Source organism: Camellia sinensis, chromosome 11, assembly GCF_055761805.1.
Source record: "Camellia sinensis isolate YWXY chromosome 11, ASM5576180v1, whole genome shotgun sequence".
Taxonomy (NCBI): Eukaryota; Viridiplantae; Streptophyta; class Magnoliopsida; order Ericales; family Theaceae; genus Camellia; species Camellia sinensis.
The window spans coordinates 104,444,878-104,456,585 of NC_138971.1; positions in this window are offsets into that span (position 1 = coordinate 104,444,878).

The window sequence follows — 11,708 nt, forward strand, 5'->3', positions numbered from 1 at the left end:
AGACAGGTAAAAAACTAGTGCAAGTTTGGGGAATCTAAAGCAAAGTGATTACCCTTGAAGAACACCTTAAGAACAGCCAATGCAGCCCTCCTCTTTTGATCAAAACCAGCCCAAAAACTCAAGAAACAACCCTCCAAGCCTCTCAATCTCGGAGTAAGGTGTAATGGTGTGTGTATTAGTGCAAAAGTAAGGTAAAAATGTACTTTTGGGCTACCAAACACACACTAAGGGAGGAGAGAGAGGGAAATATATAAAGAGATGATATATCTAGCAGATATATGTATATAAGCTCTGGTTTTTAGGTTTAAAATTTCCAACCTTAAACAATGGAGGAGGAGGGCTCTATATATAGACTAAGCAAATGGTTCTTGGCTTCTCCAAGAAGCCAAGTGAAATGGGCAAAGGGTGCAAAGGAGTCCAGGCTTCTTGGAGAAGCTAAAACAGCTGGCCAAGCATCTCCAAGAAGCTTAGCCAAGGGTTCATCCTTCTAGAAGGAACCAAGGGGTTCAAAGGCTCATACCAGCCAAAACTGCACGGGGAGGAGTGATGGTGTATTCCAGCTGGCACAACTGGCATGCACCATGCCTCAAGGGTGCAAAGGAGTCACACCAGCCAGCAAAAGATGTCACCGGCAAAATAAAGTGCCGATCGGCAGTATACTATGCCGACTGGTCATTGATTTTAAGAAACCATGGCCGGTGGCACCCCTAAGTAGCCGATGATGCTAGGGGAAGGCCGGTGGAATGTGAGGGTGGCCAACAAGCCACTCTCCTCCCTTCAAGGCAAAAACACAAGTGTTTGGTGTCAAAACCAAACACGGAACAGTCAGGTCGAGAGATCCTGAGGCGAGGCGCGCAGCTAAGACTTCTGGGAACTCAAGACGAACACAAACATGGATAATCACCGAGTGTTCAAACGGTGACGTCCAAGCCTTGAGGACGGTCAAAAATGGGGTGTCTACACTAAGCCATTGAAAATCCACTGGATTTCAGTGGATAACAGGCCAAACGAAGGCCAATACAAATGCTCTAATGCATAGCCCCAAGCATGAGGGAATGAAGCATACAAAGGGGAAGGTGACCCCAAACAGAAAAGTGACCTTAAGTAAACATGTTTATAAGCTCAAAAGGAAACTTTTTTAAGTTTATGACAAATCTCAAAAATTCTCACAAGTAGGGTTAAGATATGATGCAAAACAATGCTTAAAAGAGGGAAATGATGTGTTACCCTTGAAGCTCAAGAAGACAGCAGGAAAAGGGGTCCAAACTCTGAGCTAAAACCAGATTTTGGAGCTCAAAATGATCCTCAAAGAACCTCAGCCCAATGGTAGTTGAGTTTGATCAAGGAGGCCTAGGCAAAGGAGAGGTATATCTCCAAGTATAGCTCTTGCTATGCACACAAAGGCAAGAGAAGGAGAGAGAGGCAGAGATTTGGCTCTGGAATTTCTAGTGAGAGGGATTTTTTAGAGTGAGAAGCTCCCAAAACTTGCTTAGGAAGATTGTCCTTGAAAATGAGAGATATAACTCATATATAGCCATGTACAAGAGTTGGTTCAAAAAAATCTGAGTTTGGAACATCTGGAGGTTGTGGAAGACAGCTAGAGGATAAATATCTGAGTTTGGAACCTGTAGACCACTTTTCTGGTCGGCCAGCCACTTTTTCTAGTCGTCCAGCCACTTTTTCTGGTCGGCCGACCACTTTTTTAGGAGAGGGTGGTCGGCCAGCCACCTTTTCGGGTCGGCCAGCGAGTTTAAGAAAATTCTGCTTTTCAGGTCCAACTTCAAATGGCCATAACTCCTTCATATGAACTCCTTTTCAGGTCATTCTTGTGTCCAAATTGAATCCCCGGAAGTTAGCTTTCCAATAGAACCAGCCTTGCATTAAAATTCCTCCTATGAAAAAAAGTTATGCTTGTTTTGGTGAAGCCGCGCAGATTTAGTCCAACCGGATTCATGCCGAACTTCTCCCAAACTAGTTTTCTTCTCTCCTTTCCTCTTTTCTTCAACTCCAAACCCCTAAAAAAAGTGTTTTGAAATATTTTTCAAAGATTTCATCTCTCTTTCATTCATTTCTACTTTGTCCTTGCTCAGTTTACCGAAAAGCGCAACATTTGACAAAATGCGAGCCTCGGAACATCGTAAAAACTTTATTTCAAAAACATTTTGAAAGAGAGGGTTTTGAGGTCTAAAATATTTTGATCAAGATTGTTTTGGTCCAAAAAGGGGTATGAAGTTGAGATTTGACTTTTTTCTTGCCGAAGAAACTGAACCTTTTCCCTACACACCTTTTTCCACCATGTAAACCATCAGTCGTGTCCAAGTCTTAAGGGCGGTCAAAAATGGGATGTCTACACCCCTCGAGCCCACCAGGGCATTGCCCTCGGACCCACCAAAGGGCGTAGCCCCCTGGACCCCCACGAGTTGACCGGGCAGCTCGATCCCCGACCGGCTCAGTCAAAGTGGCAAAACATAAAAGAAGGATCGAAATCGGGATCGCTACAGTTAGGATTAGAAGATGAGGCTATTTTACAGATTAAGGATATGAATTGAGAAAAAAAAAATATTTTACAATTGTGTATGGAGTGCACTAAGTAATGGTATGTAGTGAGAGATTGAGTAGTGTGCAAATAAAAGCTCTCATCTTCATTCCACTGTCAAATACCAATCCTCCTCCACTTTAAACCTACTCTACCAGGCATCCCTACACCACTGCCACCACTATGCACATCCTCCACCATCACTAGCGAACACCACTATCCACTATCCACCAAACACCACCACCCACAACATCAAAATCAAAATCCAAATTAGAAGAAAATATGACGAGGATTAAAATGAAAGACAAACTAGAAAAGGTTGCTATGGGATCTCATGATCTAAAACGATATCATCGACAAGTCCCTCATGATTTACAATGGTGACGGAGGTGACGACAACTCTTAGTGCCAGTGGTAAGTTGTACTGGTTCAGATTTAAACCTGACCCATTTTCCTTTTTACCACTCATGATGTGATGTTTAGGGATCATTGACCTGACCTGAGTGTGCCTTTTTGGACTTATTGACTTACCTTCGAGATCATAAGCGTCATGTGGTATGCAAATGTTTGTGCACTGAATCGTGTCTAGCCTTTCTTATTGTTTTGTGAGTTAGAAAATTTTGAGTTTTGGGCATAAGGATGAAAAACGGAAACGTGGAATCACCTCGGGAAGAATTAGGCTTAAACAAGTGCTGTCGCACGTGCAATGTGTAAGCTCGTATGTGCAAATTAGTGCAAGCTGTGACGAGTTTTGGGGGAGGAGCTCTACACGTGTAGTGGGGTGTGCCTGCATGTGCGACAAAGGAGGCAAGCATTGGTGTTGAAGACTATAGGAAACCACACATGAGGAGGGGGCCATTGCACGTACGGCCTAGTGCGTTTCTACCCTCGAATTTCATGCCTATCTCACAAAATCTGATCCTCTCTCATTTTCTCTTAACCTCTCTTTCTCTCTCTCTACATCTATTTCTCGTCATTCTCTCTAAATAACCATTAACCCAAGAAAATTAAAGAAGATTTTAACACTAGTTTTTTGGACCAAAGTGAGGAGCGTGTTGAGAGCGTCGTTTTGACTAGAGCGATCGAAATTCCGGCGAGTTTGAATTTGAGGGTTTTTCTTCTTAGTTTTTCTCTTCTCTCTAAGAGTTAGGAATTTCTCTAATTTCTCTTAATATGGTCTTATAGATGGATATGTGTTATTTTCATTACATAAATTTTAGAAATTTTTTAGAGATTTCAAAGCATATTCTATAAATAAAAAAAATGGGCATTTACATGCAAGTCCCATTTTGTGAACTTATACTCCATTAAGTCCTAAATAAATTATTTGCTCCTTCAAGTTCCATTAGAGGAAAAAACGATTGTAATGGGTAGAATCTCAAGGTCTGAGTGGATTCGAAACAAGTGGCAGACTGCAGCCTTGTTAAAGCAGATGGCTATCTTTAATAAAGAACAAATAAAAAAGGCCTATGAAATCATAACTCTAGGTGAATATGATCAGTGAAATCTACACGTCCGTATGGCTGAAAAGGTAACAATAGAACAATCATGTACTACCATTGATTTCGAAGAAAACAGAGCACGCATCCATTTTTATTAGATTCAAAGCAACCCAACAACAATACCAATCACCAAAACTTTTGATCCAAAAAAAATAATAAAAAAAAAATCACCAAAACTTGGTACAAAGCCCACGGATCTGCCTTGCCGCCGCCGATAAATCCTCCGCCGGTGTTCCCAAATACCGTCATTTTTTTTCTCTCTCTCTCTCTCTCTATGGAACTGTGATGGAGTGACATGGAATGGAAGGCATCAGGACTAAGCAGGAGAGAAAGAACCAGTTTTATTTGGTACAATGGTGACCAAATCATGGAGAGAGGAAGCTCTGACATAGAAGAAACTTTTCTCAGCGTTTGGCTTTTGAGAGACAGAATAACAAGGTGCTTTGTTTATCGGTGTGATCTAGGGTTTTTTGAAATTTAGAACCTTATCAGTTTATAATATTCTCAATTTTAATAATGAAAAAAATTGAGAAATTTCTTAGTTTTGATAATTATAAATTGAGAACATTCTCAGTTTTGGAATTAAAGAGTAAAACGTCTTTTTACCTCTAAATGGGACTTATTGGTTCAAAAACTTTTGATAGGACCTAAGCTACCACTAAATATGTAGATAGGACTTTTAGGTAATTAATCCTAAAAAAAATTAGGATTTGTTTTGTATTATGTATTTCTTAAGATATTCTCCATTTAATGTGAGTTTGAAAGGTCTTGAAGCATATGGAAACTTTAAAATGGAAAAGTCCTAAATATTCAAAGAAAAACCCTAATTTTCTTCATATTATATGATTTGGAGAAATTGGAAAGTTTATTAATTATTTAGGGAAATTGAAATTGAATATTATAAATTTAAAGAATGATGAGAATATATCACATACATTTTGGGCAATTGTTTGAGATTGATGATAATTTGAGAAATGTTCCATTATTTATATTATTGAATTCATTGGCAGTGATTATTTAAATTGTTGTTAGTTATGCTATAATATTGCCAAATTGGAATATTTTGATAGAGATAACTGTTATTGGTAATTGGTGGAGGATTGTATTGTTGTAGAAATAATTCAGCCTAAAGTGAATTGAAACTTTATTTGTAATTGACTAATGAGAGAGAGATTGATGTGTAATAGAAACACTTGGGCTTTGTGAATTGTATAATTAAGTGAATTGAACAAGAATGAATGAAAGTAATTTGAGTTGTACTTGTTATGTATATTGTGGTGCGCTATATAGAGATAACTTTCGGCTAACAACTGGTAAAGCGGGTTGTACTATAATGAGGTAACGCATTACTTCCGGCTAGCGACTGATAAAGTGGAGGTGTGTTATATAGAGGTACCGCATTCCTTCTGGCTAGCCACCGGTAAAGTGGAGTTGTTAAATGGGGCTTGATGAGACCACAGAGGCATATATGTATTTGAGATTCGTTGTTGGTATATGTATGTGCGTAGAGATCCTTGTTGATGAATGTATGTATTGATAATTATTTTGGATCATGTATATTATCGAAACTAGTTATGGAATACATGTGTTGTGGTTTGTTACAAATTGAGTATATGCACACATATAAATGTTGAGGCAAAATAAAGATACCTTTGAGAAAATTATGTATTTTTGATATAAACGGGAAAATGACATCTTATATAAATATGATGTGGAGTATCATGATCATATACATGTATGGAATATATTAATTGAAATTAAAGAAATTACTATTGGACTATACGTTCGTTCCACGTTGTTGAAATCTTTTCAGGTACAGATGTTGAACCACGACAATGAGTTGGCATGGAGAATGAGTACGAGCTAGAAAAGTCTTTTTATTATGGTTGCAGAGCCTTTAATTGTAGGTGGAATGCCATATGTATAAAGGGTTGCACTTTTTTTTTTTGTTGATGTAAGCTTGAGGGCACTTTAAGTTTTATTGTATTCAATGACTCTTATGTATCAGATGGTCATCATATGTATGCAAATATATCCGAGAGAGGCTCAATTTTGTTATGTATATTATTGTCTCATCATCATTCTTCGAGCTTGTTTACTTTGAGTCGTATATTATATTTTGAGGGCGTTACACATCATAATTCGACTTGTAAGACTATAATTAAGTATTATCCTTATTGGCATCCTAATTTGTCATTTTTACTATAGTTTTTTTTAGAATTGGAGTGGGTTAGGTGAAACTTGTGAAAAATTAAGAAATTTATAGGATGGCGATCGATCGCAGCTCATGGTGATCGATCGCTTCACCTGATTTCTTACCTGAGACTTTAGCAGTAGCTAGTGATCCCTCTTGAAATTTTTAGAGCATTTGAGTAGTGGCTAGCTATTGACATGCGATCGATTGGTCACTTCGGTAATTTGAATTTTCATGCAACATAGCGATCACAGTGCGACTGCTCCTTGGGCAAGAATCACTTAAGCCCACATTTTTCCTTTCTTTTCCTTACTTCTCTTCTATCTTTTTTTTCCAGACTTTTCTTCTCTCTGTGTCTCTCTGTGTCTCTCTCTCTCTCTCTTCCTTCCTTTTTCTCTCTATAAAATAGTTTGTAACCCTACAAAAGCTTGGATTTGAGCAACCTAGGTATTGAATTTGCCTTTATCGGAGGATAGAGCAGCTTGAGGGCTTTGACTTTATCAAAGCTGATTTTTTATTCGTGAACTTTCAGGACTTGGGGCTTTCTCCTCTTCTAGTGTAAGCCTAAGGTAGGGATTTTCTTTCTCTTGTATATATGGATTGAAGTGTATATGTGGTATTTTTTTTCTAGTTATAAATTTGGAAGAAGATGCAAAAATTTGGTGTGTATATGTTATATAAAATTAGGGCTTGTATAAATATAAATTTCTATCAATATATATATTTTTATTATAAAAAGATGCAATTATTTGAAGGATGATTGAAGCATTTTATGAAAACATAGAAAGTCCTAATTTTCATTGTTGTAAACAACTAAATTTGTCAATATAAAAATCTATGGATTGTTTTGATGATGGCCTTGTACCTTGGAATACAATTGAGGATATTTATTTATATAAAATATGGCTTGAAATGTATAGATATTTATATTGGTGGCAATCGATGAAGGATTACAATTGTTGTAAAGATGAATTGACAACTTATGAAAAATCTAAACTATTTTAGCATTGTGCATTGAGCATTCATATTTCATCATAAGAATCATGTATTTTGAATTGAATTGTTGATTTTGGAAATCATGGGATAAATATTGGTGAATTTGAGTAGTGTATATTTTAAAATGTGATTAAGTTAGCTTGAGGTACTTGGTGAAAGATTGAAAATCGGTACGAAATGGTTATCAATTTCTTTTTGGCTAGCAACTAATAAAGTTGAGGTAATTTTTGGTTGTTCTTTTATAGGCTACTATCAAATACTTACCTAGGGATTCACCATGTTTTGGATTTGATGTAATCATTGTGAAAATGTTTGAAATTATCGCTTGAAACCTTGCATTGGATTTTCGATATATGGAAATGAAAATTTTCTTGCATAACATATATTGCATCCATGATCATATCCTTTGTTGGTGCATATTTCTATAGATAAGAATTTTTCTGCGAGACCTAGTGTTCATCTTTTTGTTGTATAAAATTTTCAGGTGTTGATGGTGTGTCACTACCACACTGATGGCTTTGAGATGTGAGAGCAAGAAATCTCATTTTGTTTTGTCATTTTATACGGCCGAGGGTCTTATTTTGTACACGAATGAGAGCCTTGATTATGAATAGGGCTATGACTATTTTGTATGTATGGCATTTATTTGTAAAAAAGTGAAATGTACACTACAACAGATAAGAGTTTTAGAGACCAAATCTTTTGGTCTCTAAAAGTGAAAATTTTGTTGCAAAAGACATTTAATGACCAATTTCTATCGTCGGGAGAATAGTCGCTTAAAGGTCATCTCGAAAAGTCAAAAATAAGCCTTTTATTGACAAAATTTTGAAAATGTCACTAATAAATACACTTTGAGGGACAAAATAATTTGGTCTAAAAAAGATAATAATTTATCACTAATGTCTAATTTTCGTTGCTAAGAATATAATAACGATACTTTTCGCAACAAAAATAGTTGGTCCCTAAAAAATAATTTTGTCCCTAAATTTTGGTTTCTAGAAACTTATTTATTTTTTTTTTTTTGTAGTTGTACTTAATATAATGTGTTACATGCTTTACTTTCATAGTAACTAAATGTAAGATTTACATGATCCTTGTAACCCAATAAAATGCATGAAATATATTTGTCGAAGGGCATTTCTTTTATATCTCACTGTCTTAACTAAAACGACTCTTATGTATTGTTATTTTTCAAGGGTTCTTTAAAAGTAATTATATTTTCATATTGGAAATGAAGAACTAATTTATAGTGTGGGTTGGATCCTCGGGAAATTGGAGCGTGACATAAGTGGCTAGCTATGCTTTAATGACTCTCACGTCTATATCCTTTCTAGCCGTTGTTGTCATCTCCCTTCATAAATCTTGCCCCATCATTGTCTCCTCCTATCTCTGGCCTTACATACTTCTTCCACCACTATAATCCTTCGACCACTAAAAATCTTTGTAGGCACCCCATTTTTACTGACTATAATGCTTGGTCTTGCTTGAGGAACACCACTCTATGATGTATTCAAAACAATTAGAAACTCCCGATTTGTCAGCTTTACTTCGGAATTGAATGCACGAAGCCTAGTCTTACTTCACCCTAACACCCCTAAAAACCAGTCATAACCAATTTGAGCCTCATTGGGTCCCTACGATCCAATTCTTTTCTATTCTCTCTTGACCTTGCACAAGTTCATAAATAGGTACTATCTTTTGCACATCATTTTTTACGAAAACATTGGAATTTTAAAAAATGGTCCGTATTATTCTGTAGCATTTTCAAAAAACTTTCCAATGATATAAAATTCATTGAAATTCAATTTCAAACAAAGAGTTGATAAATGTTTTTTTGATTGCTTATTGATTTCAACAATAGAGGATAAAAAGACTTTTTCACAAAAACTACAAGCCAGACTTGGACCGGGCTTTTTTTAATTTTATTTTGAGCCTATTTTATTACTTAATTTGAACTAATTTCAAAAAATGGGTAGCCCCAAAATCCGTTTTGAAACACTTCTCCACCTAAGGTTAGCAAAAAAATACAAAAAAGCGCGCACAACCAACATGGCTATACTAGCCATGGGAACAGTCTTCTAAGCCAAAGAAGAGGCCAGACTGGGCCTCCCCATGGCCGGACTGGCTTTGGCCATGGGTTTTTCGCAATAGCAATTTTTTATTCTTTTATCATTCACCTACATAGTTAGTCTTATTGGTATTCAATTTTGTGCAACCCTACATTGTTTTTGAGACAAAAAATCACTCCTCCCAAAGCCTACATAAACCGCCCTTCACCTTCATTATATTTCTTTCAAGAAGCCATTTACTGAATTCATAAGATTACTCTAGCATTTAGAGAAATCTTGGTTGTCTAGCACCTTTGTGCATTAACTTGGTTATCCTAGTTCAAAATTCTTGTGTCGAGTCTAGTCTCGAGTGTATTCATTCGGAAGTGATTTGGGAGTTCTTCCAAACAAAGAGGAAAAACCTGAGGGTAGCAAGATGTTTCCCCATTACAGTTCTACACTTCGAAAGGTGAGTAAATTTCTCTCTTTTTATTATTTTTTATTTTCACTCATATTAGAAATATAACCTATTTTCATTCATATTAGAGATATAACCTATATGCGATCACTGTTGACTTGGTTGCATATAGATTAGTCATCTATGGTTTTGCTTGTTTTTGTTTATTTCCTAAAATGCCCCCAAATTATTTAAATTAAATTATTACCTAAAGCATGATTAATCCGAAATTGTAACATGCCAAATAATAACATTAACCCAAAAGTCTTCTTTCTCATTGAACTATATTTTCAAATTACATGTTCCAAGTTCAACTAATTGGTACATCAACATTAATATAGTTCAACAAGTTAGAGGATACAAGTATGATGCATTAATGGCTTACAATTAAGCAAGGCAAGGCCTTGTTACAACAACACACGGTTCTCAAACAAATATGCTCGGAGCTTCCACTTTAGACATCCATGAGCTTTTCTGCTCTAACTGTTAGAAATTGGGCCGTGTATTGGATCCAGATTTGGGTGCCCATATGGCATGACCCATGACCCATGACCCATTCAAATTACCCATGTAATTTGAATTTGAATTTTCATGACTATCCTATTTGGATAACCTACTTTCACTATCTGTATCTATCATATCTTATCAAGAGATATGAATAGATGGTTAGATGGTCAGCCTGTATATCATATACGATATATGGGACGTGGAATGAATCGAATAACGAATTAATTTTTTCCATGCTCTCTCTCTAACTCTCTCCCATTAGAATAACAATCAAGCCTTTGCACTGTGACTAGAGTGGGTGATACTCATACTGTGGTATCACTGCATTGTTGGGTGTTCTTAGTTCGTGGTTGTGAAGCACGTGATTTACCCACAAGGTTCTTTGTTTCAGATTCTATCACATAAGATATGGTTTGAATCCTTTTATCCACTACATTATATGTATCTTACATTGGTATCAGAGCTACTCATAGGGTATTTTCGTGCTTATTTTTATGCATTAAAATATGTATATAATTATTGATATATGTATACATGATATATGTATGAAAATTAATGTTGTTTTTGAACTTTCTCCGATCAACCTGAAATTCACATATATTATAGTACATTTCATGTAGAACAAATCTGCAAAGTTTCATGAAAATCCAACAGTCAAATTTCAAAAAAAAAAAAAAATGGAGACTCATTTTGTATTCTCGAAACTTTGTTTGCATGATGGTTTTACATGCTTTAATTTCAGTCTACAAATCTTACATATTTAAAATCCTTGTTTCGAAACCTTCAAAACCATATATTATTTGTTAGATTTGGGCTTACGGTTGATTAGAAACATCAAACCCTAAATTAGGTTCGTTTTGAGTTTTTGGTGGCTTAAGGAAGAAGATGAAGTGCAAAGTTTCTGCACTTCCACTCTCATTAGAGAGAGAGTGTAATACACCTTATTATTTGTGTTTATTAAATGTCATTTTTTGAGACCACCATTATTTTTATTTTGGAAAATAGAGTCCGGCAGTGCCAATATTGGACCAGAAAACACCCTGGAAGGCGACACATGAGCCGTACGCACCAGATAACGTCGTCAGTGCTGGCCACGTACGCGTCACGCGTTATTACCAGCCCGCACATGCCAAGCGCGCTTTCCACGCGCGCCCTGTCAGTGCTATCCATGCGTGTGCCATGTGCACTGCCACGTGCGCTATGCGTTGTGCCAAGCCGAGTCGAGCCGAGCCGAGGTGCACCGTTTTCCATGCCGACTTGGCTGTTAGATGCTAAGGCTCTGTTTGTTTTTTTTAAAAATCCAGAATTGCTTTAAATGGTCATAAGTAATTTGTTATAGCATTGTTTTAAGCGTGCTTGATGCTGTTGTACTTAGAATTAAATTTTTTATCTACTGTAAAAATTTTAAAATTTTATGAAAATAAAAAATATTTTTTCTAAGATAATAATTCATTATTTCTGCTTTAAA